The 26,108-nt window shown below is 34.4% G+C and overlaps 1 pseudogene; it reads left to right on the forward strand.

The window, feature by feature from the left end:
- On the forward strand, positions 3,698 to 12,637 carry LOC108661950 (annotated as a pseudogene).

Genomic DNA, 26,108 nt, shown 5'->3' on the forward strand with positions numbered 1-26,108 from the left:
ATCTTATGGCTTTGTAATAGTTGATGACTATTCTAGGTACACTTGGGTTTATTTTCTTGCTCATAAGAATGATGCTCTATCAACATTCATAAGTCATTGTAGGAAAGTAGAGAATGAAAAAGGACTAGCCATAGTTAGCATAAGGAGTGATCATGAAGGAGAATTTGAAAGTGATGAATTTGAGAAATTTTACGATGAAAAAAGGTTATATCATAATTTCTCTGCACCTAGAACACTCCAGCAAAATGGAGTTGTAGAGAGGAAAAACCGAACCTTAAAGGAAATGGCTAGGATTATGCTATGTGAGAATAACCTACCAACATATTTTTGAGCTGAGGCAGTGAGCACGACAGCTTATATACTTAATAGAGTCTCAATAAGACCCATGATATCTAAGACACCATATGAACGTTACAAAGGTAGGAAACCAAATATTTCTCATCTTAGGAGTTTTGGTTGTAAATGCTTTGTATTGAACAATGGAAAATAGCCCTTAAGGAAGTTTGATGCAAAAAGTGATGAGGCAATATTTTTAGGATATGCATTAAACTCCAAGGCTTATAAAGTTTTCAACTAAAGGACTCTAAATGTTGAAGAATCGATCCATGTAGTTTTTGATAAGTCCAATGCTTTGCTAAAGGAAATTCATGTTGATGATGATGATGTAGAAATCCTAGAAAAACAAATAGAAGAAATGAGCTTAGAGAACAATAAGAATAATGAAGAAAGCTCACCTAGAAGAGACAATGAAACTCCATCTCTAGAAAACTTGCAAAGAATAAAAAATGAGCATAATATCTTCCAAGAAGTTGGAGATTTGTAAGAGACCATCCTCAAGATCAAATCATAGGTGACATTTCTCAAGGAGTTAGAATTAGGAGAGCAACAAGAGAAACTTGTGAATTTTCAGCCTTCATATCACAAATTGAACCTAAAAGTTTTGAAGAAGCTAAAAATGAGGAAAGTTGGATAATGGCCATGCAAGAGGAACTTGACCAATTCAAAAGAAATCATGTATGGTCACTAGTACCTAGACCTTCAAATCACCCTATTGTTGGCACAAAATGGGTGTTTAGAAATAAAGTAGATGAGCAAGGAAATGTAGTTAGAAATAAAGCTAGGTTAGTAGCCCAAGGATATAATCAAGAGGAAGGAATAGACTATGATGAAACATTTGCACTCGTTGCTAGGATTAAAGCCAAAAGGTTGTTAGCTTTCGCATGCTTCATGAATTTCAAATTGTACCAAATGGATGTAAAAAGTGCATTTTTAAATGGATTCATTCAAGAGGAAGTTTATGTTGAACAGCCACTAGGTTTTGAAGATTTTGAAAAATCAGATCATGTTTTCAAACTTCACAAAGCCTTGTATGGATTGAAACAAGCTCCTAGAGCTTGGTATGAGAGACTTTCAAAATTTCTGGTTGAAAAAGGATATGTTAGGGGTAGCATTGATGCTACATTGTTCATTAAAAGATATTTAAATGATTTAATTGTTGTGCAAATATATGTGGATGACATTGTATTTGGTGCAACTAATGAGGCTTTATGCAAGAACTTTGCTAAAGAAACGCAGGGTGAATTTGAGATGAGCATGATGGGAGAGTTGAAGTACTTTCTTGGTCTTCAAATTAAGCAAAGTGAGGAAGGAATCTTCATCAACCAAGAAAGATACACTCAAGATATGCTCAAGAAGTTCGATATGCTAAAACTGAAGCTAATCTCCACACCAATGAGTCCATCCATAAGACTTGATCTAGATAAAAAAGGAAAGGATGTAGATTAAAAGCTATATAGAGGTATGATCAGTTCACTACTTTACTTAACCGCAAGTAGACCAGATATTCAATTTAGTATGTGTTTGTGTGCTAGATTTCAGTCACAGCCTAAAGGATCACACCTAATAGCTGTTAAGAGAATTTTTAGATACCTCTTAAAAACTTAAACTTTAGGATTATGGTATTCTAGAGAATCAGCATTTGATCTTGTAGGCTATTCGGATGCAGACTTTATAGGAAGCAGAACTGATAGAAAAAGTACTAGTGGAACATGCCAATTTCTAGGAAATATGCTAGTATCTTGGTCAAGTAAGAAACAAAACTCTGTAGCACTTTCAACAGTTGAAGTAGAGTATATTTCTCTAGGTAGTTGTTGTGCTTAGATTTTGTGGATCAAACAACAACTAAGAGATTTTGGAATTAAAGTTCATAATGTACCAATCTTCTGTGATAACACAAGTGCAATCAATATATCTAAAAATCCTGTGCAACATTCTAGAACAAAACACATTGAGATTAGGCACTATTTTGTTAGAGATCATGTAGTGAAAGGTGATATTAAGATTGAATTTGTGAATACTTTGCATCAGTTAGCAGATATTTTTACTAAACCCCTAAATGAAGATAGATTCTGTGAAATTAGAAGGAATTTAGGAATGATTAATCTGCAGGAGTTGTGAGGAAATTATTGGTTCTTACTCATAAAATAGAATGCATTTAGTCGACTAAGATGAATTTTAGTCAACTAAGAGTGTTCTGTTAGTCTTAAATAATAAGACTCAGTCAAACAAATGAAGAAAGAATAAAATAATGTGTACCGGGCAATAAAGAAAAGAAGAAAAACCGCCTAGGAGAATTACCAAAAATTTAGAGGGAATTTTAAAATTTTTAAGCAAATGAAGTGAGGCAATTTTTAAGGGGGAGACGGATGCTTTTTCAAGTGAAATTGAAATTGCTGACAACTTCCTTTTTCTTTACATTTTCTCTCCCTTGAAACTAAATATCTGAAACTAAAACTCAGTCTCTCTACATTATCACCTTTGAAATCGACTCACCCAAAACCAAAACCGTCGAATCCAAGTCAGAAATCTTCAAAATCAAAATGGCAAAAACCTCTTAGAGTAGAGAAATTACTAAAAAGAAAAAAGGAAAAAGACCACTAGAAGAAGGATCAGAAACTAAAATGTAGAAGAAGAAACAGAAATTTGTGTATGCTTCAACGATTAAGAAATCTAGGAAACAGAAAGAAAAGAAGCATAAATCAAAGAAGAAGAAGAACAAAGATACTACTCCCGAGAAAGGTACTAGTTCTTCCAAATTCAGAAATAGAATGCATGAAGAAAGGTTTAAGAAAATTTAGAATGCTTCCAATACCTATGGGAAATACATTGATTGGGAGAGTTTCAGTGAAAATCCAGAAATTCAGACTAGCTTGTTAGATTATTTTGATGATTTGAAACTGAAAGAGTATAGCACATTTAAGAATAGATCCTATAGTGCTAGCTTAGTGAAAGAATTTTATGCCAGTATAGCTTTAGGAGAAAAAGAACTAGATGATTCTGACGATTACATTGAAAATGGATTAAATGTGTTTTTGAATGGTAAAGAGTTTGTGGTTACTATTAATGATCTTTGAAATTTGTTAAAAGTTGAATGTGAGGTAAGAGAGTTTGAATTCTTAGAGAAATATGACCCATCCTCATTGTGGGAAATCATCCCTAGGAGAAGAGAGAAATACTCATTAAAGAGCAATGTTGGTTTGATAACCAGTCCCAAATAAGAATTTTGCACTATTTTGTTACAACAAATATCTAGGGCAAAAGTGCGAGTTTAAGTTACATCAGCCTTCAAGATCTTTGGCTGATGGAACATGTTTTTAATAGGGTTGCTCTGAATGTAGGCAGATTCATGATTGAAAAGATGAAAGGAGCATGCAAAATTGGGAAAATTAATCGACCTTATGGAAATGTGATCACATCCTTAGTGCAGAAAAAAGGTGTTCAGGCAAAAAGATATGAACTTGATATGGTGAAGAGTAGAGACCGGGCTATCTACTTAGGTAGTCTACCTAAAATGGGTTATAAGCTGGATGGAGAGAAATTTACTAGAACACTCAAGGTCTTTGCAATTCCAGCACCAACAAAGGCACCATCCTCACAATTCTCTAGTGAAATGATTTTCAATCTTTTAATGAGGATAGATGGAAAACTCACTAATAAAGGAGTTAGATTGTAGAGGATTGAATAAAAGGTTACTACACTAGAAAATGAACTGAAGGGGAAAGAAAAGCCATCAGAACTTGCCACTGCAGATTCCTCTAAAACACCAAGTGCACAGCAAGGTGCTGAGGATTCAGCTTTGCAAGCAAAAGGGTCTACTTCTCATGGTACAAATTATGATGTTCAAGCTGAAGGTCATGAGCCGGAAGAGGAACAGCCAAAAAGATCACTCTCTCTTGAGCTACAAGATAAGGATGGATTTGATCAAGGTACCAAAGTACTTGAATCTGATCAAGAAAACACCCTCACTAAACCTTAATCTCAACTAGAACCTCAACCATCTCCTCCACATTCTGAAGAGGTTTCAATCATGGGATTGTTCCATCAAATGGTTGGGGAGGAACAAGTTGAGAAATAAGCAGTTAAGGAAAAATCTCAACAAACATCACCTGCACAAGCTTTTAATGTAAAAGTAAAATCTGGAAAAGAGAAACAAAGAGTCATTGTAGCATCACAAGAGAAGGAAGCCACTGCAGAGAAATCCAAGCCAACTCTAATATCTTCTTTGCAAGATCCAGTCAATGTCTTTGACAAATCCTCACCAGAACCTTCCCCTAAGAAATCATCACCTCTACGAGAACCTTCTATTTTCCTCTGAATCCTTTTTATAGCATTGAATCCACACCCTGTGATACCTCAGATGAGTTGAAACCCCTTAATTTGATGCTGACAAAAAGAGGGAGTATGGCAGAACCTTAGGGGGAGAAGGAACCAAGAAATTAATTAAAAAAAATGTTAGGGTGGAGGAACCAGGAACTTAGGAAAGGAAGGAAGTAGAAATTAACCAAGGGTAATTTGGGAATATAAACTTTTTTGTTGTTTTTTTGCTGTTTGTGCCACGATGGCAACTTGAACACTTAACTCTAATCTTGTTGTTTATATTTTTATATGTTTATGGTACTTGGCTGATATGTTTATAGTATGTTGCTGCTGATAATTGAACCCTTGCTGATATTCTGCTATTTATGACATTTTAACTGCTGTTAATAAAAGTCTATCACTACACTGATGTTGAGATTTGCATACTGATTACTGATCTTTACTATAAATTATGTTTGTGAATGGATATAGATGCTAAGTATAGTGTATCTAATGATTGTTGAATGGTATAGAAAAAATCTGGTAATAATATGTTAATGACAAACACTGCTGAAATTTTGATGAGAAACTGTCAACATTCATCTGCTGCAAATTATCTTAAAAGATCTACATATATATATATACTCTGAATGAATGGTGTCATTTTCTATATGACATGAATAAAATCTGCTAAAATAAATAAGCTAAATATGCACACATTAAGGGGGAGCACACATTTAGGGGAGCAATCCTCACTTTCTACTGAAATTAAAAAAAGTAAAGGACAATGTGCTGTTAACCAAGGAATGCTTTGTCATCATCAAAAAGAGGGAGATTGTTAGCTCCATCAGTTTTTAATGATAATAAAACATTCCCATCTCATTTGTGTCTAACATTTCTATCTAAGTGTGCAGGACAAAAAGTCAAATGGAAATAATAAATCAACCTTTCAAATGTATATATCAAGAATCATGAAAATGAAGAAAAATGATTGATCAACTAAGAGGAAAGTCTTTAGTTAAATAATAAAGAAAGTTGGTTGACTAAAATTTAAATTGGAGAAATGGTGGGCTGAAGAATGTTGAGAAACAGAACCAACTTAGTCAACCAAGATAAGGGTTAGTCGATTAAGAAACTACTGCCAAAATTTGAACTTCAAGATAGAACCAACTTAGTCGACTAAGTGATAATTCTATTTTATAGAAGTATTTTATTCCAATTTTGTTATTAAATATTAACTAAGTTCTCAATTTTCAATTATAATTTACTTATTTTTAGTTGTTTTTATAATTAGGTTACTTTTAAGTTAGTTATTTTAATTTTTTGTTATTTCTTTTAATTTGTTTATTATTTATTAGTTTTTATATTTTTTTATAGGATTAAAGGTGATTTGGGCTTACTTTTGAAAAGTAAGGTGTTGAAAGATCCAGAATCTGCTTGCATATGTTTCAGTATTTTGGCCATATCTTGAGCTACAGAACTCCAAATGATACGATTCTTGGACCATTGAAAAGATAAGAGACTGAGATACAACTTTTATGAAGATCACTTTGCTCATTTCTACTTCAGAGATAGAAAATAGTGTCAGAAAATGGCTGGATGTACTATGCTAGGAATGAAAATTTGTAAAGATTGATAATTGATTTTTGGGCCTCTTATTACACTTTTAAGCCCAATTAAACCTTAGGTCAGCTTAAGAAACTTTAGGTTAAGCTTATTAGTATAAATAGGATATGTTTGGCAACATTTGGTACACATCTTTTGAGAGATTCAAGAGGCTAGAAGTTGAGGTTGAAACTTGGAGATCAAGTTGGCAATAATTGTTATGTGTTTTTCCTTGACTTTTAATTTTCTTGTTACTTTCAATGGTTAAATTTATTATAATGTTATTTGTTTTTGTAATTATGAGTGGCTAATTTTTGTTTTCTAAGATTGCAATTGAACTCACATGTAGTCTAGATTTTTATTCTCTTTCTTACTTATTTTTTGATGGGATTTGAATTGTTTATTCAATTTGTTCTTAATGCTTTTTAATTGCCTGATCACCAATTAAATTGATCTAGGAACCTAAACAAACTTGGGAAAGGGAGTTTAGAGTAGACTAAAATTGGGATAGCATATGGTCATATTAATTGATTTGCGTATAGGATAGGGATATACCTATAGGCCATATGTAGCCAAATTAGAGCCTGAACTTAATGAGTCTGTTTTAATTTCAATTCACATAGGGATATAGTGTTTTGGTTAAAATAGATATTTTTATAAAATGAGTCGGGAGACCCTTATAAATAATTTAGGACTCTAGGTTAGGAATTCAACCCATTGAAATAAGTTAAGTAAGAGAGGTAAGATTTAGATGAAGTGTGAAGGATATTGTAATCCTAGGCTTGTTTGATTTGATTTTTACCCCATTATATTTTTGCTTTGATTTTTCTTTTTGGTATAAATTTTGGTTAATTAGTCTTAGTTAATTAATTTAGTTATTCTAATTTGATTATTTGGATAAGATTAAATTGTTCTAATTTTACTACTTGGTAAATTTTTAGATTAATTCCTTGTGGGATCGATACCCTACTTGCTAATATACTATCTATTCGATACGTATACTTGCATAGTAGGATTTTAACTGAGAAGATTTTTACGTTGGAGGAACAAGGATAGATTGAGACTATTTCCATTTTCTCTGAAGGATAAAGCAAAGAGTTGGCTTAATTCACTGCTTAATGGGTCTATCACTACGTGGGAGGACTTGGCTCAAAAGTTTCTTACAAAATTCTTTTCACCTGCAAAGATTGCAAAGTTGAGGAATGATATCACTTCATTCACACAATTTGATGGAGAGTCTTTGTATGAAGCTTGGGAGAGGTTTAAAGACCTATTGCGAAGATGTCCACATCATGGGATTCCTGATTGGTTGCAAGTTCAAACATTCTACAATGGGATGGTTGGGTCAATTAAAACCATAATTGATGCTGCTGCTGGTGGGGCATTGATGAGTTAGAATGCTACTGATGCATATAATTTGTCGGAAGAGATGGCTTCTAATAATTATTAATGGCCTTCAGAAAGGTTAGGTTCAAGAAAAGCTGTTGGAGTCTATGAAATTGATACAATGGCCAACTTAGCTGTGCAAGTTGCTACATTGTCCAAGAAATTAGACACACTGGAGTCCATGCAATTCAAAATTCATTTGCAGTTTGTGAGATGTGTGGGGATGGCCATTCAAATGATCAATGCCCATATAATTCTGAATCAGTCTAGTTTGTGGGGAACTTCAATAGACAGCAGAACAACCCATATTCTAATACTTATAATCCTAGTTGGAGAAACCATCCCAATTTCTCATGGAATAACAATGCAGGGCCTTCCAATCCAAAACCAAACATGCCTCCTGGTTTTCAACAACAAGTTAGACCACTGGTTCCTAAAAAGAAGTCCCAAGTGGAAGAACTTCTCTTGCAATATATATCAAAGAATGATGCTATAATTCAAAGCTTTAGAGCATCCTTGAGAAATCGTGAAACCCAAATGGGACAGCTTGCAAATTCTGTCAATAATAGACCTCAAGGTTGCCTACTCAGTGACACATAAATCAATCATAAAGGTAAGGAACAATGCCAAGCAATCACTTTAAGGAGTGGAAAAGAGATTGAAGGGGTGAATGAAAAAGCAATTGAACTTGAGAATGAAGATGTTGATAAGGAAGGAATGTGTGAGAAAGAGAGTGAAGTTGATCAAAAAGAAGATGTCAAGGTAGAAATTTATGGAACTTCTCAAGTCATCCATCCTCCACCACTTTTTCCCCAAAGGCTCCAAAAGCAAAAGCTTGAAAGGCAATTTCAGAAGTTCATCGATGTCTTCAAGAAATTACACATGAGTATTCCTTTTGCTGAAGCTTTGGAACAAATGCCCAGTTATGTCAAATTTTTGAAGGACATCCTCTCCAAAAAGAGAAAGTTAGGTGAGTTTGAAACTGTCTCCCTTATAGAAGAGTTTAGTGCAATTCTCCAAAATAAACTACCACCAAAACTCAAAGACCCAGGTAGTTTAACAATCCTTTGCACAATTGGTAATTTATTTTTTGCAAAAGCTTTAAGTGATTTAGGTGCAAGTATCAATTTAATGCCTTGGTCAATTTTTGAGAAACTTGGTTTGGGGGAATGCAAACTCACTTTTGTTACTTTGCAATTGGCTGATCATTCTTATGTGTATCCAAGGGGAATTATTGAAGATGTTCTTGTCAAGGTAGATAAATTTATTTTTCCAGTTGATTTTATAATTCTTGACATGGAAAAAGATAGGCAAATTCCAATCAATCTTGGGAGGCCATTTTTAGCAATTGCTAGAGCTTTGATTGATGTTGAAAAAGGTGAGCTCACTTTGAGAGTTCAAGACCAACAGGTAACATTTAATATTTTCAAAGCTTTAAAATTGCCTGTGACATTTGAAGATTGTTTTTCTGTGAGTGTGTTAAATAACTTTACACATGATGTTTTCTTAGAAGAAAATCCCAATGATCCTCTTGAAGCATGTTTAGTTGCTAACTCTAATAGGGATGATGATGAATTTATTGAATACTTAAATTTGTTGAATGCTCACTCCAGATTTAACACTAATCATCAATTTGAGTCTTTAGATATTTCAGCTTCTTTGATGCCAGCCTCTAAGCGTTCCATTGAGGAGCCACCTACTTTGGAACTCAAACCTCGACCTGCACACTTAAGGTATGCTTTTCTTGGAAAATCTTCTACTCTTTCGGTTATTATTTCTGCTAATCTTACTAACATCAAGAGGAGAAGTTATTGAGGACACTTAGAGAGTTCAAGAAAGTAATAGGGTGGACCATAGTTGATATTAATAAGGGAATTAGCCCTTCTATTTGAATGCACAAAATTCTTCTTGAGGAAAATCACAGAGCAACAATTGAACAGCAAAAAAGATTGAATCCCATCATGAAGGAAATGGTCAAGAAGGAAATCATCAAGTGGTTGGATACAGGAATAATTGATCCTATCTCTAATAGCTCATGGGTAAGTCCAGTTTAATGTGTGCCTAAGAAAGGAAGAATAACTATGGTGGCCAATGACAATAATGAGCTCATTTCAATAAGAATTGTGACTGGATGGAGAGTGTGCATGGACTACCACAAACTCAACAAAGTTACAAGGAAAGATCACTTCCTTCTTCCATTCATTGATCAAATGTTGGATCGCTTCGCTTGTAAGGAATACTATTGTTTTTTAGATGGTTATTTTGGTTATAACCAAATTGCTATTGCTCCGGAAGATCAAGAAAAGACTACATTTACATGTTCTTATGGCACTTTTGCATTTAGAAGAATGCCATTTGGATTATGTAATGCACCTGCCACCTTTCAGAGATATATGATGGCCATATTCACAAACATGGTGGAAAAATGTTTGGAGGTATTTAAGGATGATTTTTCTGTCTTTGGAAATAATTTTGATGATTGTCTTTTAAATCTTGCTAAGGTACTCAAGAGATGCGAAGAAACAAATTTGGTGCTCAACTAGGAGAAATGTCACTTCATGGTGTGAGAAGATATTGTTCTTAGGCACAAGATCTCTAGTAATGGCATTGAGGTAGATAAAGCAAAAATTGAAGTAATCAAGAAATTACCACTTCCAATAAATGTCAAAGGTATTAGAAGTTTTCTTGGTCATGCTGATTTTTATAGAAGATTTATTAAAGACTTTTCAAAAATTTCTAAACCACTTTGCAATTTATTGAAGAAAGATGTGCCATTGAAGTTCAATAATGAATGTCTTGTTGCTTTTGATGAATTAAAGAAAAGATTAATATTTGCATCTATCATAATTAGTTTTGATTGGACTTTCCCTTTTGAATTGATGTGTGATGCAAGTGATTATGCGGTGGGAGCTGTTTTGGGACAAAGGAAGGATAAAGTCTTCCATTCCATCTATTATGCTAGCAAGACTTTGAATGAGGCCCAGAAAAATTATACCACAATAGAAAAAGAGCTTTTGGCTGTGGTTTTTGCTTTTGACAAATTTCGCTCTTATCTCGTGGGGACAAAGGTGATAGTGTACACTGATCACTCAGCTATCAAGTATTTGATTGCCAAGAAGGATGCTAAGCCAAGATTGATAAGGTGGATTCTTTTACTTCAAGAATTTGATCTTGAGATTTGTGATAGAAAAGGAACAGAAAATCAAGTTGCAGACCACCTCTCAAGATTAGAGATGGAAGTTCAAAGTTAGGATTTAACCCTAATCAAAGAAACTTTTCCTGATGAACAAATCCTTCAAGTTGGTAAGAAATCACTTCCTTGGTATGCTAATTTTGTAAATTACTTGGTAAGTAATATTATTCCTCCTGATTTAAATTCTCATCAGAAAAAGAAATTTTTGCATGATGTTAAACTTTATTTTTAGGATGAGCCTTACTTGTTCGAACAGTGTAAAGACCAGATTTTCAAAAAATGTGTTCCAGAAGAAGAGATTTAAAGTGTGCTTCACCATTGTCATTCTTCAGATTATGGATGACACTTTGAAGGAACAAGGACTGCCGCTAAAGTCCTCCAATCAGGTTTGTATTGGCCTACATTATTTAAGGATGCTCACAATTTTGTTTTGCATTGTGACAAGTGCCAAAGAGTGGGAAACATCTCAAGGCGACATAAGATGCCTCTCAACAACATAATGGAGATAGAAATTTTTAAAGTATGGGGTATTGACTTCATGGGTCCGTTCATATCTTCATATAACAACAAATACATTTTGCTTGCTGTGGATTATGTCTCCAAGTGGGTTGAAGTGGTAGCCTTTCCTCATAATGATTCGAAGGTGGTAATGAATTTGATCAAGAAGAATATTTTCACTCGATTCGACACTCCAAGGGCAATCATTAGTGATGAGGGAAGTCACTTTTACAACAAATATTTTGATGCCTTTCTGGCAAAATATGGAGTTAAACACAAGGTTGCCACTGCGTACCATCCTCAAACTAGTGGCCAAGCGAAAGTATCGAATCGCGAAATCAAAAGGATTTTGGAGAAAACTGTGTGTCCCACAAGAAAAGATTGGTCAAAGAGATTGGATGATGCACTGTGGGCATATAGGATTGCTTACAAGACCCTAATTGGTATGTCTCCATATAAGTTGGTCTTTGGCAAAGCTTGTCACTTACTAGTGAAACTTGAACACAATGCTTATTAGGCTGTGAAGAAGTTAAATTTTGATCTACAAGTAGCAAGTGAGCAAAGGATGTTGCAATTAAATGAACTTGATGAATTTCGCCTTCAAGCTTATGAGAATGCCAAACTCTACAAAGAGAAAACGAAGCAATGGCATGATAAGAAGATATCGGCAAGAAGCTTTGAGCCAAGACAAGTAGTGTTGCTATATAATTCTCGAGAAAGCTTAAATCAAAGTGGTCTGGTCCTTTCATTGTCAATTAGGTATTCCCACATAGAGCGATCAAAGGCGAATGACAAATGGTCAAAAATTTAAAGTCAATGAACAAAGATTAAAGCATTATTGAGGAGGCAAAATTAATCATCAAAAGTCCTCAATTTGCTTGCTTGATATGGCCTAGAGTCCAAGTCAGTCCAGCTGAAGACTATAAATGAAGCGTTTCTTGGGAGGCAACCCAAGCTTCTTAACCTTACTCGTTTTTATTTTATTTCATGTTCTTTTTTACTTTAATTTTTTAATCTATTTTTTCCCTTTTGCAGGTCATTGGATTCAAAAAAAAAATTAAATTAAATTAAAAAAATTAAAAAAAAGTCAAAGCCGTAGCCTTCAATTTGAGAGCTATGGCACTAAATTGTGTAGAAAACGGAGCTGAAACAGAATGTTCCAATGCCACGACCCTTAAATTGAGTGTTGCGGCGTTGGACAAGGTAAGGCACGAGACTGAAACAGAATGTTTCAACGCCACGATCCTCACTTTGAGAGCTGCAGCGTTGAACAAAGACCCAAAACATAGAAGAGTTGAGGGTCGTGGCCCTCAAACATGAAGAGTGAAGCTTCGGGTTGGCAAAGTTGAGTGCTGCGGCCCTCACACTAGGTAAAGGCCCAGCCTCAACCTTTTAAAAACCCTCCATTTTTGTTCTTCTTTTCTTTTTATGCTTTCATTCTTCTGTTTCTCTAGCCGACAACCCCAACTCCCATTCTCCTCTTGCACCTCTTTTGCCTCCCTCTCCTTTTGAACTCTTTTGCCTCTTTCTTTCTTTGCCCTCAAAATTTTTGCATTTTATTTTTACTTGCATTTTCTTTATTTAACACCACTACACTCATTGCATTCTTAAGGTAAGCGCCCCTCATCCCAATCTTTAGTTTTTAATTGTTTTGTAGAGAAAGGATGAAATTGGTAAATTTTTGCTCATTGAATGAGTCCATAGTGTATGATTGTTAATGGGTTTTTCATATTTCCTCAAGATTAATGCTTGAAGTGCAGAAAATTTTTATGATTAGTGCTTAATTCTTGTTACCCATCTAATGGATTCATGGATTTTTTTTTATTTATTGCTGCCAATATACTTGATAAATATTTTGTTGATGTGGGTGCATGATGGGTTTGTTCAATTTTTGATGCTTGGTTAAACAAGTAAAAATAAATTTTGGAATTGTGGTGCAACACATGCCATATCTGATAATTTTGGATGAGTACATTATCATAGATTTTTTTTATTGGGTTGTGGCATTGTGAAAATTATGATTATGAGAAGGCTGCCTTAATGTTGTGAGGCATAGGGACTTTATGTTGCATCTTAAGAAGTAAGATTGTCAATGGAAATCTTGAATTTGAATTGTTGCATTGGACAGGCACTAATTGAACTCATGCTTGTTCCCACAATACTACTTGCATAGTTTTCCTCTGGATTTGTTTTGATAATTAAATTTCTTTTATAGGAATGGCACCAAAACGATCCAAACCAAGTTCAAGTGGATCTTTTGATAGATCGAAGTTCATATCTGTCGAAGCCTCTGCGCGATATCATACGTCCTTGATCAACAAAGTGCCAATTCTCGAACGAGGGATAGATATCCCCATTCTGCCTTACAAGGAGATTCATGACATGCTTAGCGTCAGATATTGGCATCGATTTTGTAACCAACCTGAAGCGGCAGTGGTTTCTGTAGTTCGAGAGTTTTATGCGAATGTTGTTGAGCATGTGGATGGTGTGGCATTTGTTCGTGCTAAACGTGTTCCTTTTCATAGCCAAGCTATCAACGAATTTTTTGGAACTCCAAATATTGAAAATGATGAATATGGGCAGTACTTGGGCGAGCCTCAGAATTACAATGAGATTATCTCGACGCTGTGTGTTGAGGGAGCCCAATGGAAGACATCACATAGTGAGCCAGTTTCATTCAAACGGAGTGCCATGAAAAAGGAGTTGAAAGTTTGGTTACACTTTGTAGCGGGCACGGTTACTCCCTTCCACTCATATTAGTGATGTCACAAGGGATCGTGCGGTGGTTATTTATGCCATTGTCACCAATAAATCCATTGATGTGGGCAAGGTTATCTCTCATGCCATCTTACATACAGGTCGCACTAAACGAGATGGTATCAGTTTTCTTTCCCTTATCACTGCCTTATGTTGCTTGAGCTAGTGTGCATTTGAGTGATAAATAAGACCTTAAACAACCAAAACTTCCTATCACCATGGGCATTCTTAAGAGATTAGAGGAATCTACACAGGTTGCTGGTAGTTCTTCCCAAACCGCTCCCCCACCTTTACAAGCAGCGCCCACACGTAGTGTTGCTCAATGGATGGAGCACATTGATCGTTGATTAGATCGTTAGGAAAGGCAGAATCAGGCAATTGAACAGATGATGCGAGCCTATGCTACACACATTGGGATGGATATGTCTAGTTTTCCTTCGTTACCTACAAATTCTGACTTTGAGGATGATTTGGTGGTGATGATGCGGAGGACTTGTAGACTACCAATTCGGAGTGAGGGGAGTATTCTTGTCCCTTGTCTTTTATTTTCTCACATTAAGGACAATGTTCATTCCAAGTTTGCGAGAGTGGTTTTGAATTGTGTTAGTAGTTTTATTTTAAGATATATCTTGCATGTTTTATTTGTGTTTTACATGTTTTGTTGTGTTTTCGAAAAAAAATTTTGAGATAGTAGTACCTCATTCATGGTTGTCCCAATCCTAAAATGATATTTTAATTATCTTTTGATTCTTAGCTTTTGGGAAGCATATAGTTATGGTTTAATTTTATGTGATATTCTTATGTTAGCTTTATTTTAGAATGTGACTTCCAACAATTTGAGCACTACACTCTTTTACTTAGAATTTTTGTGTGATTTAGTGAAGACAAGAATTCTAGAATTTGTTTAATTCTCTCTTGAGATGAAATCTTAGATAACACTTAGGATAGGAAGTGATTTAGGCCATCTTTGGATTGTTTGAGCCTTTTTGAGCCTACCTTGTTATATTTATCCTTAGTCACCCTTTTTGAGCCTAATTTATCTTTTCTTTGTAATTACACAATTATGTTAGCCTTGGCCTGTTTATTTAAATCCAGCAATTTGAACCTTTCACCCTCTAAGTACTTTAATCTTTCTAAGGAATGATTTAAGCTTAAAGATAAATTGAGGGAGAAAGGTGGAAAAAAAAGTGGTGGTTGTTAGAAAAATTACCCCTAGTTTACAATTGTCAAAAATAAGTTTGGGGGTTGAAAAAAAAAAGAAAAGAAATAAATTATGTGGTACAAAGGAAAGTTTACTTCAACTTTGGGGTGCTATACAAAACAAAAAATTGAGCTCTTTATATGATCTAGATTGATTAAGTCCTTAGTGTGAATTTGAGCCTAAATATATCCTTTATCATACCTTGACCCTAGCCTTACATTACAAGCTTGATAAAGACCTATTGATCCTTGAATAAGTGTTAATCTACATTAGTGGAGAGAGAGATGAAAAACAAACTTATGGGATCTCAGTACTAATCTTTGCTTAGATTTAGCATAAATTGATTTGAATTGCATGACATTCTTTGTAAGAGAGCATTCACACACACAGGAAGTCCATTTGAAAAATAAGTTTTCGCTTGAATTGAAGCATGAATTTAAGGATTAGCTATATGTTACCTTAAGTTGGAATTGGAGTTAATTTCTGAGGAAAAATTGGGAAATCATGATTTGGTATTTCTATCTCTCGTTCAAAGATGTTTTTTATGTTCAGTTTTCTTTTTGTGATTTTCTTTTGCTCGAGGACTAGCAAAATCTTAAGTTTGGGGGTGTGATAATTCTATTTAATAGAATTATTTTATTCCAATTTTGTTATTAAATATTAGCTAAGTTCTCAATTTTTAATTATAATTTTCTTATTTTTAGTTGTTTTTATAATTAGGTTACTTTTAAGTTAGTTATTTTAATTTTATATGATTTCTTTTAATTTGTTTATTATTTATTAGTTTTTATATTTTTTTGTAGGATTAAAGGTGATTTGGGCTTAATTTTGGAAAGTAAGGTGTTGAAAGACCCAGAATCTGCTTGCATATGTTTTAGTATTTTGGCCATATCTCGAGCTACAGAACTCCAAATGATGCTATTCTTAGACCATTTGAAAGCTAAGAGACAGAGATACAACTTTTATGAAGACCAATTTGCTCATTTCTGCTTTTAGGATAGAGAAAATCCTGTTGGAAAATGGATGGACGTACTATGCCGGGAATGAAAATTTGTAAAGATTGACAAATGATTTTTGAGCCTCTTATTACACTTTTAAGCCTAATTAAACCCTAAGTCAGCTTAAGGAACTTTAGGTTAAGCTTATTAGTATAAAAAGGATATGTTTGACAACATTAGGTACACAACTTTTGAGAGATTCAAGAACCTAGAAGTTGAGGCTGAAACTTGGAGATCAAGTCGGCAATAATTTTTTTGTGTTTTTCCCTGACTTTTAATTTTCTTGTTCCTTTCAATGGTTAAATTTATTATAATGTTATTTGTTTTTGCAATTATGAGTGGCTAATTTTCTTTTTCTAGGATTGCAATTGAACTCACATGTAGTCTAGATTTTTAATCTCTTTCTTACTTTTTTTTAATGAGATTTGAATTGTTTACTCCAATTTGTTCTTAATGCTTTTTAATTGCCTGATCACCAATTAAATTGATCTAAAAATCTAAACAAACTTGGGAAAGGGAGTTTAGAGTAGACTAAAATTGGGATAGCATATGATCAAATTAATTGATTTGCATATAGAATAGGGATATACCTATAGTCCATATATAGCCAGATTAGAGCCTGAACTTAATGAGTCTGTTTTAATTTCAATTCACATAGGGATATAGTGTTTTAGTTAAAATAGATATTTTTATAAGATGAGTTGGGAGACCCTTATAAATAATTTAGGACTCTAGGTTAGCAATTCAACCCATTGAAATAAGTTAAGTAAGAGATGTAAGATTTAGATGAAGTGTGAGGGATATTATAATCCTAGGCTTGTTTGATTTGATTTTTACCCAATTATATTTTTGCTTTGATTTTTCTTTTTAGTATAAATTTTGGTTAATTAGTCTTAGTTAATTAATTTAGTTATTCTAATTTGATTATTTGGATAAGATTAAATTGTTCTAATTTTAGTACTTAGTAAAGTTTCAGATTAATTCCCTATGGGATTGATACCCTGCTTGCTAATATACTATCTATTCGATACGTATACTTGCGTAGTATGATTTTAATTGGCACTAAAAAATGGGTTAGTCGACTAAGTGCACACTACCACAACTGCCAGACACCGGGAGTAGAAAATAGAAATGAGTTAGTTGACTAAGATACCGATTAGTTGACTAAGAGCATTCTACGTGCAAGTTTGAAATCTACACTAAAAGATAGAGTAACGGTTAGAAAACTGCCAAATTGCCATCAGAGTTGTTTCTCCATGTATAAAAGGGTTTTCCAACAGTTAGAAACAAGTTCTTGGAAGTCTTAGAAGAGATTTGAGTGATATTGAGTTGAAAAACTAGAAAATCTCTTCTCCACCTCACTGCACTTAAACGCCCATCTTTTGCATTTGTATTCTGCACTCAACCTTGTACCATTTAGATCAACTTGTGATCATAGGAACTTTCTTTTACTTCTCTTCTTGTATTCTTAGAGTGAGGGAGTCACTCTAAGTGTTTGTTTCAAGATAGGATTGCTCGATTGTGATAAGGTTCTAACTTAGCCTTGAAAAGTTAGGTGTTGGGTTATAGTTGAGCCCGGGTAAAACTAGTGTAAAAGGTTTTGGCTGAGCCTGGTAAAAGCCATTGTAAAGCTTGGTGAAAGCTTGTTAATTTCACCGGTTCTTAGTAGATTTGTTGGGAAAATCCTTGGTTGGATAATAAAGGTAGTGGTGTAGGTTTTGGACCGAACCACTCTAAATTGTGTTGTCTTGTTTACTTTGTTTTTGTTTTATTTTCATTCATTCATTTGTCTCACCTTTGTCTACACTTAGAGATAATTTTTAAAAGAGCCAAATTGTGCTATTCACCCCCCCTTTAGCACATATTATTGGAACCGACATTCTCTTGGAATGGAACATATTGCCCATAAATGATGAGCTTACAACCTATGAAGAGGCGATGTTGGACATCGATTCTGAAAAATGGCTAAAAGCCATGAAATCTGAAATGGACGCCATGGATACCATCCAAGTATGGACTTTGGTGGGTCCACCTGAAGGGATAAAATCCATTATGTGCAAGTGGGTTTTTAAGAGCAAGATCGATGTAGATGGCAAGGTGTAAACCTTTAAAGCTAAATTGTAGCAAAAGGTTACAAATAAAGACAAGGTATTGACTTTGAAAAAACCTTTTCACTAGTTGCTATGCTTAAATCCATTAGGATTTTGCTTGCAATTGTTGCATTACATGATTATGGAATTTTGCAAATGGATGTAAAATTTGCATTCCTTAATGGAAACTTGCGAGAAGAAGTGTACATGACACAACTTGGAGTTTTTATATCCCATGCTAATGCTAATAAGATATACAAGCTTCAAAAGTCCATTTATGGACTTAAGCAAGCTTTTCAAAGTTGGAATATCCATTTTGATGAAGTTATAAAAAAGTTTGACTTCATAAAAAATGAGGATGAACCATGTGTTATAAAAAGGCTAGTGGGAGTGCCATAATTTTCTTAATGCTCTATGTTGATGACATATTGCTCATAGGAAATGTTATACCATTGCTGCAATCTATGAAGATTTAGTTGTCCAAACAATTCTCCATGAAGGATTTGGAAGAAGCAACTTACATTCTAGGAATAAAGATCTATAAAGATAGATCTAAAAGGTTGCTAAGTCTCTGCCAATCCACATACATAAACAAGGTGCTAAAAAGGTTTAACATGATGGAGTCCAAGAGGTTACAATTGCCTATGTCACAAGGCATCTATCTCTCCAAGGACATGTGTCCAAAGAATCAAGAGGAGAGAGATCGCATGGATAAGATCCCATATGCTTTAGCAATAGGATCTATCATGTATGCGATGCTTTGCACTAGACCAGATGTATCTTACGCTCTAAGTGTCACGAGCATATACCAAGCTAATCTTAGTGAAGGTCACTAGATAGTGGTGAAAAACATCCTAAAGTACTTACGAAGAACTAAGGATGTATTTCTAGTACATGGAGGAGGCGAACTCCAAAATAGGGGTTATATGGATGTAAGCTTTCAAATTGAAAAAGATGATAGTAAGTCGCAAAGTGGATATGTGTTCACACTTAATGGAGGTGTAGTGAGTTGGAAGAGTTCCAAATAAAAGACAACTATGGATTCTACAACCGAGGTCGAATACAACTTTGCATTTGAGGTAGCGAAAGAAGCAGTTTAGATTAAAAAGTTCATTACTAAACTAGATGTGGTTCCTAGCATTGTTGATCCAATACCTTTGTATTGTGATAACAATGGAGCCATTGTGCAAGTAAAGGAACTAAGGTCTCATCAAGAATCCAAACATGTATTGCAGTGTTACCATGTGATTAGGGAGATCATTGGAAGAGGAGACATTTGCATAAAGCGTATACCCATTGAGGATAATGTTACTAATGCTCTCACTAAAGCACTATCCCAATAGAAGCATAATCGTCATGTTGAGAACATTGGTATTAGATACATAAGTGAATAGCTTTAGTGCTAGAGGGAGATTGTTAGTATAAGCCCTACAAGCCAATCTGTGGTTGTATGGGAATTACAATTTTGAGATATTCATGTATAACATTTTGTTATTCATAATAACATTGAGGTAGTTCTTTGTCCATAAGTTTGTGATTTAATTACTTTTTGTACTTCTGTAGATAAACCCCATGGAACTATATGTACTTTGCAAAGGAATTGTATTGGGATACAATTATGAGATCCTTATGCATCATAGCATTGTTCCTAAAAGTTTCTGATCATTGTATTATTGAGACAAGGCATCAATAATGCTCAAAGAGCAGCACATGTTATATTCCTTACTTATGAAGTAAGCAAATGCTCTCATAAGTTGAAGTATAGAGATACTTGGAACTAACATGTGGGTGTTTGCCATGCGAGAACGAGTTCACTAAACATGACCTGCCATGAAAGTGCATTTGGTACCTCACTCAAGTGTCTATGCAATACTTCTCATGTGTCAGTTGTGTAATTACTCCCTAGACTTGAGACACCATGTTGTCTTTATGTGGAGTACTATGCTTTGATTTCATCCCTACGGGTGCCTAGCCAAAGATGCCAAAACAAAATGTTTTTAGGTATAATATGAAGCATATGAAGGCAAATGAATGGTCAAGATAGGAATCACCACCCCAAGTGATTCAAAGGGAAATATCTCATTAGTTCTTGGTTGACATTAGCTTAATCAAATCCTTGGCCAAGGTGATTAGGAGATTATGAAATGAGTTTCATAAGTCTCCATAAAGCTAATGATCTAATTGCAAGACCAAATATGGAGGTTAATAAGAGTATGCATTACACCAAACTCTTATTATCTTCGAGATATACGATGAAGGAATGAATTACACTAAAAAATTGTACACTGAAAGGTTGTCAAAGAATCTTTTGACTCTTTTAACAATTAGGTGGCCATGATGCATTGCTAGATGTTAATCATAGTCTATGGAATTGAATTAGTTAATTTAAAATTGAATATGATTCATTTAAATTAATTAATTAACAATATTATAATTCAATTCCATTGCCAACATGTTAGGAACCTAATGGGTCACACACAAAGGTTGCAATTTGGACTAAATTGAGAGTATGATGATTTAAGTTAGACTTTAAATCAAATTTTAGGTTTTAACTACTAAGAACTTAATTAAAAGAGCTTAATTAGGCATTGATTAAGTATTATAATTGTTATAATCTTAAGGACTTATTTTGTAAATTTTAATAAGTTAAACCTAGATATAAATATCACGTTATAGCACTTTTTTCTAAGGAAACAAAAGAAAAAAAAACCAATAGTTTTTCTTTCCTTGAGTGCTGCTACTCTTGAGAAGGTTTTTTAAAAAGAAACTTCTCCATTCATTCTTTGCTAGAAATCAAATAAGAGAAGAAGACAAATTGTTGCCCACTTGCTAGCATAAGCCCGTGGCATAAAGTTCTCTCCTTGTGAAGGATCCATTGCAATCGTGTGTGTAACATTAGAGGCCAAGCGTTTAAGTGGTTGGGATTCTTTCTTATAAGAAGGTGTTCACATTTTTCAGTACCAAAAGGAATCCATTTGATTACGATATCATTTGGAAAGGTAAAAGCTTTTTTTTTTTAATTTTCTATAGTATTTAACTTTGCATAAAACAACCAAGGTGATCCAAAGTAGGAGGCATAATTTTTATTTTATTTCAATTTTTTTGTTATTTCACTACATTGATGCTCTAGTCATGCCGTTCCTAGCACCGTGTGTGTGTGTGTGAAATCTTTTACCAAGAATATCATGACATCCAAATGAGTTTATGCCAACGCAAAATTCAAATTAATACTAGAACTTCATAAGTTTGCCTTTCATCTCTCTCTCCATTAATATAAACTAATACTAAGTCAGATATCAATAGGTCTTTATTAAGCTTATAATGTATGGTTAGGGTCAAGGTAGGATCAAGGATAATAATGTGGCTCATATCACCCTAAGCACATAATTATTCGAGGACCTATAGAAAGCTTTATTTTCTTTCTCCACATACTCCCTTTTCCTTCACTTTTGACTTTTCTTTTGTTTAACACATTTTTTCACTTTCTTTTCTTCTTCTTTTTTTATCACAATTTCACACTCCCAAACTTATTTCTTTTATTATAGTTAGTGGGGTGAATACTAATAATTTTGAATTTTTAACATCTCTTCCTTTTCTACCTTTTTTTTTTTAACATTTAGCTCAATCTATATTTCCTAAAATAATATACATGCTTAGGAATGAAGGTTGCAAAATTAGGAATTTATTTTTAAAGGCTAAGCTCATTATCATGTGGTTAAATAATGAAAATGGAACTTAGGGTCAAAGAGGTATACTAGCAATAAAAATATATCAAGATAGGCTAGAAAGGCTCAAATAGTCCAAAGATGACCTAAATCATATCCCTAACTAAGTATTGCCTAAGATTTTTCCTCGAAAGAGAATCAAGAAAATTTTAGAATTCATGACATAATTTAAATTTTATATCAACATAAACTTTTTCTAATAGTTCAAGACAAAAGATATAGTGCTCAAAATTGTGAAAATCACATCTTAACAATGATATTAAGCAAAAGAATTTAGCATGAATCCAAATAAAAACCTTATTCTCCTAAAGCTAAAGATACAAGACAACTAGTTATCATCATTGGATAAAAAGATCATTGAAAATTTGGCACCATTTTACTCTAGGTTCCTACTCTAAGTTCTTAAAAATTCAATCAAGCATAAAAATTAAATGATCAACTAACATGGAAATAAAATTGAAGCTAAAACTTCAACATAGAATAGTCACCAATCAACAAAATCAATTTACCCTCCCCCAAACTTAAAGTTAAAATTGTACCCAATGTTACTAAAAGGAAAATATAGAGAATACTCCCCTGAGTTCGGAGACAAACTTTACTAATCATCATAGACATCAGAGTTAGAATCGATTAGCAAAAAAAAGAAAGCACTTTAATCCATTCTTACATGCTTGGCATAGGCTCTCATCGTTTGCTTAATGGCCTAACTATGCCACTCTTGATGGTCTAGATGACGATCAATGCATTCCATCCACTGTGACATACTGCGAGTTGGGGCTTGCGATGGAGGTTGTGGTGCAACATGTGAAAAACTACCACCTACCATAGGGGATTCCTTGAATCTTTGAAGAATGCTACATCAATTAGCACTTTAGGCTACTACAACTCGTCGTTAGCATTCCATCTAACACCAGCTTTTACACACAAAGTAGTTATCAAAGATGGAAAACCTATACCATCCTGTTTTGTTTGACCCATGTGCAATATAGCATGGAAGACGACCTTTCCAATGTCGATGGATTTACTAGTGACAATAGAATATATCAAATTTGCTTTATCCTTCGTAACATCACTGATGTGTGTAGACAGAAGCAACCTTGTCGCTACAACGTGTAGCCACACTTTGACTTCCTTCTTCATTGCACTCCTCTTGAATGAGATAGGCTTTCCATGTGACAATTTCCATTATGGACCAATGATACAAAGCTCCGACATTATTGCATTGCAATCTTGGTGGTCACCTAAGTACTGTCTATAACCATCATTTTCAATATTCAAAGTCTCAAAGAATTCATTGATGGCTTGACTATGGAAGGGTACCTAGTTACCACACACAAAGGCAACACCATTAAGATGTTCAAAAACATTTACATAAAACTCCCTTATTATAGGAACAACTACTGCATCTGGTTGGGAACAAAAGTTCTGCCAACATCATTCTTTAATTATTTGATAGAGCCCTTGATAATGGGTTCTTCAAAAATTCAAACCTCGTTCAGGTGTGGGTGCCTTGTTTATGAGTGAGCTATAGTATTTGGTGGAAGCATCTGCAAACACAAATTTCGTTTGATCCATTGAAGCACTCGAACTTGCTCGTGATCTCTTTGGTGCCATTATCAAAATTCCTACAACAAATCTCGACAACCAACCAAGACAACAACAACCCAAACTACAAGTGTGTAATAATTCCCAAATTCTCCAAAAGGATTATCACCAAAATATATGAATTTAAAATAATCAAGTGTCTAAATTTAGCAATCCAACAATAATAGTCTAAATTATAATTACCCAAAACAAAATGATCAAAAGTTCCTATATACCAATTATCTATAAAGCAAAATTAATCCATGTAAAATGAAATTCCATTAAATCCATCAACACCAAGAGATATCAACAAAAACTCTCAAGAACTAGTAAAAATTTTTAAAAGAGAAGAACTTATTGGAGAAAAATTATGGAGAACTTGATTGTTGAAGCTATAATGGAGTTTGAATGAGTTTGGGTGGAAGAACTTGAAGATTGGAGGTTGGGTATTAGAGGATTTTGAGGGAAATTTATGGAAGCAAGAAGGGGAGAAGGGATTGTGTGACTAGGTTTTGTTTTTAGGAGAAAGAATAATGACTTTAAAGTGGGTGGTGGAGGGGGGCCTAGTTCTCAAACCAACGTCAGGGCTCTTTTAATTGAGTGCCACGACACTCAAGAATTTATGCATTTTTCCTTTCATTTTAGGTTGTAGTGCTACTTTTTGAAGGCCGCGGCTCTAACTATACTGCTTTTTTTTTCTTTTGCTTTGGTTATCAGAGTCGTGGCTCTGCCTTTAAGGGTCGAGGCTGTCACGACCCAAATTTTTGGGCCATGACCAATGCAAGGGCCCAATAAACGTAGTCTATTAAGCCCAAGCAAGCCTATCGATTATCCTACTCATCATTCCATCAAATATTGCTAAGTCATATTTCATACTTTTGAATCAAAATAGTGATATACATTGCCAACTCGTACTGGCATTACTCCTTAAAAATTTACATACAATATCTACAACATGTATTCTAATAATTTACATTAAGTTTGTCTATACAAAACAAAATAACACTCGACTTCCAGTGGAGGGACTCGGATGAATGTACAGCTACTAAATGCCGAGACACCTATCAAAAGATGGACACAGGTCTACAAGGACACCTCGTCCTAGTTACCGACTGTCTCGTGATCTGAAAACATGAATTTGAAAATGGTGAGTATAAACCCAGTGAGTGAACAAGGAAAGAAACAAGCATACCATAAGGAATCTTTAATGAAATCATGATGCATTCTTTTTCAAAACAATGCAATTTGTTTCAATTCTTATTAAAAATCCCTCATCAAGCCTTTAAATGATTAATCATTTGAAAATCATTAACCCATACATAACGAACCATTTGAAGAATAAAAACTTCAATATTACATAAGTAAGTCAAATACGACAACGAATCTTCGCTGCAGCGAAAAGGCATTGTCGTTGTAGCGTAGCTGCAGCTAGAATGAATTTTCGCTGCAGCTAAAATGAATTTTCACTGCAGCGATGTTGGGATTTAGTTATTAACTGAACAAGGGCTTCTCAACTGGCCGAGGATTTCTCACTAAACCTCCTCATTTTAAACTTAACTCATTTAATCCTTAATGTTGGAAGTCCATGCTCTGATATGGTAGCAAAGAAGTGAAAGATAGGACAGCAATTGAACAAGATAGGAGATCAAAACAGAAAGTTTTTCGCTGCAGCGAGATTCAATCTCACTGTAGTGAAATTTCAACCCAGAAACAGAATGTTTCTCGCTGCAGCAAAATTGCAACCTAGAAAACAGAAAGTTTCTCGCTGCAGCGAGAAGCTATAGTGTCATTCTTGTTGCAGCGAAAATGCATCCTCGCTGCAGTGAGTTTTTGACTAGTGTACCCCTCCAAATCCGAGAGTTTCTTGTTGCAGCGAAATACAGGGCATCAATGCAAAATTTACCTTTCTCGCAAAGGAAAAACCACCCTGTTTGAAATGTTCAAAACCAATATGAAACACATAATAATTTCTCAAGGTTTAACATGTCAAGTTTCACATGCATTACAACCATAAACCATTATCCATCAATTTCCTATAACACACATATTTACATATATACCCATCATCATCATCACACCATCCCATCATCATCATCACCAGCTCATGCGCACTCCCTACTCGCACATGTCTGGGTCATCACTGAGTTATGCGACTCCCTACTCGCACATAACCGGGTCATCCTCGGCTTATGAGCACTCCCTACTCGCACATAGCCGAGTCAATATAATTACACAATATTATACTCAAACATATATGTATATCAACATAATGCAGCCACATAGAAATCCATAATAATCACATTTCATAACATAAACCTTTTCTCAAAAGCTTGTTCCCAAGGCATTCATTTTCATGAAAAATTGCATAAAATCATTCAAACACTTTGTTCAAAACAGTCATATTCCCAAAACAATTTTGATAGGCAGTCCACTCAC

Source organism: Theobroma cacao, chromosome 5, assembly GCF_000208745.1.
Source record: "Theobroma cacao cultivar B97-61/B2 chromosome 5, Criollo_cocoa_genome_V2, whole genome shotgun sequence".
Classification (NCBI taxonomy): Eukaryota; Viridiplantae; Streptophyta; class Magnoliopsida; order Malvales; family Malvaceae; genus Theobroma; species Theobroma cacao.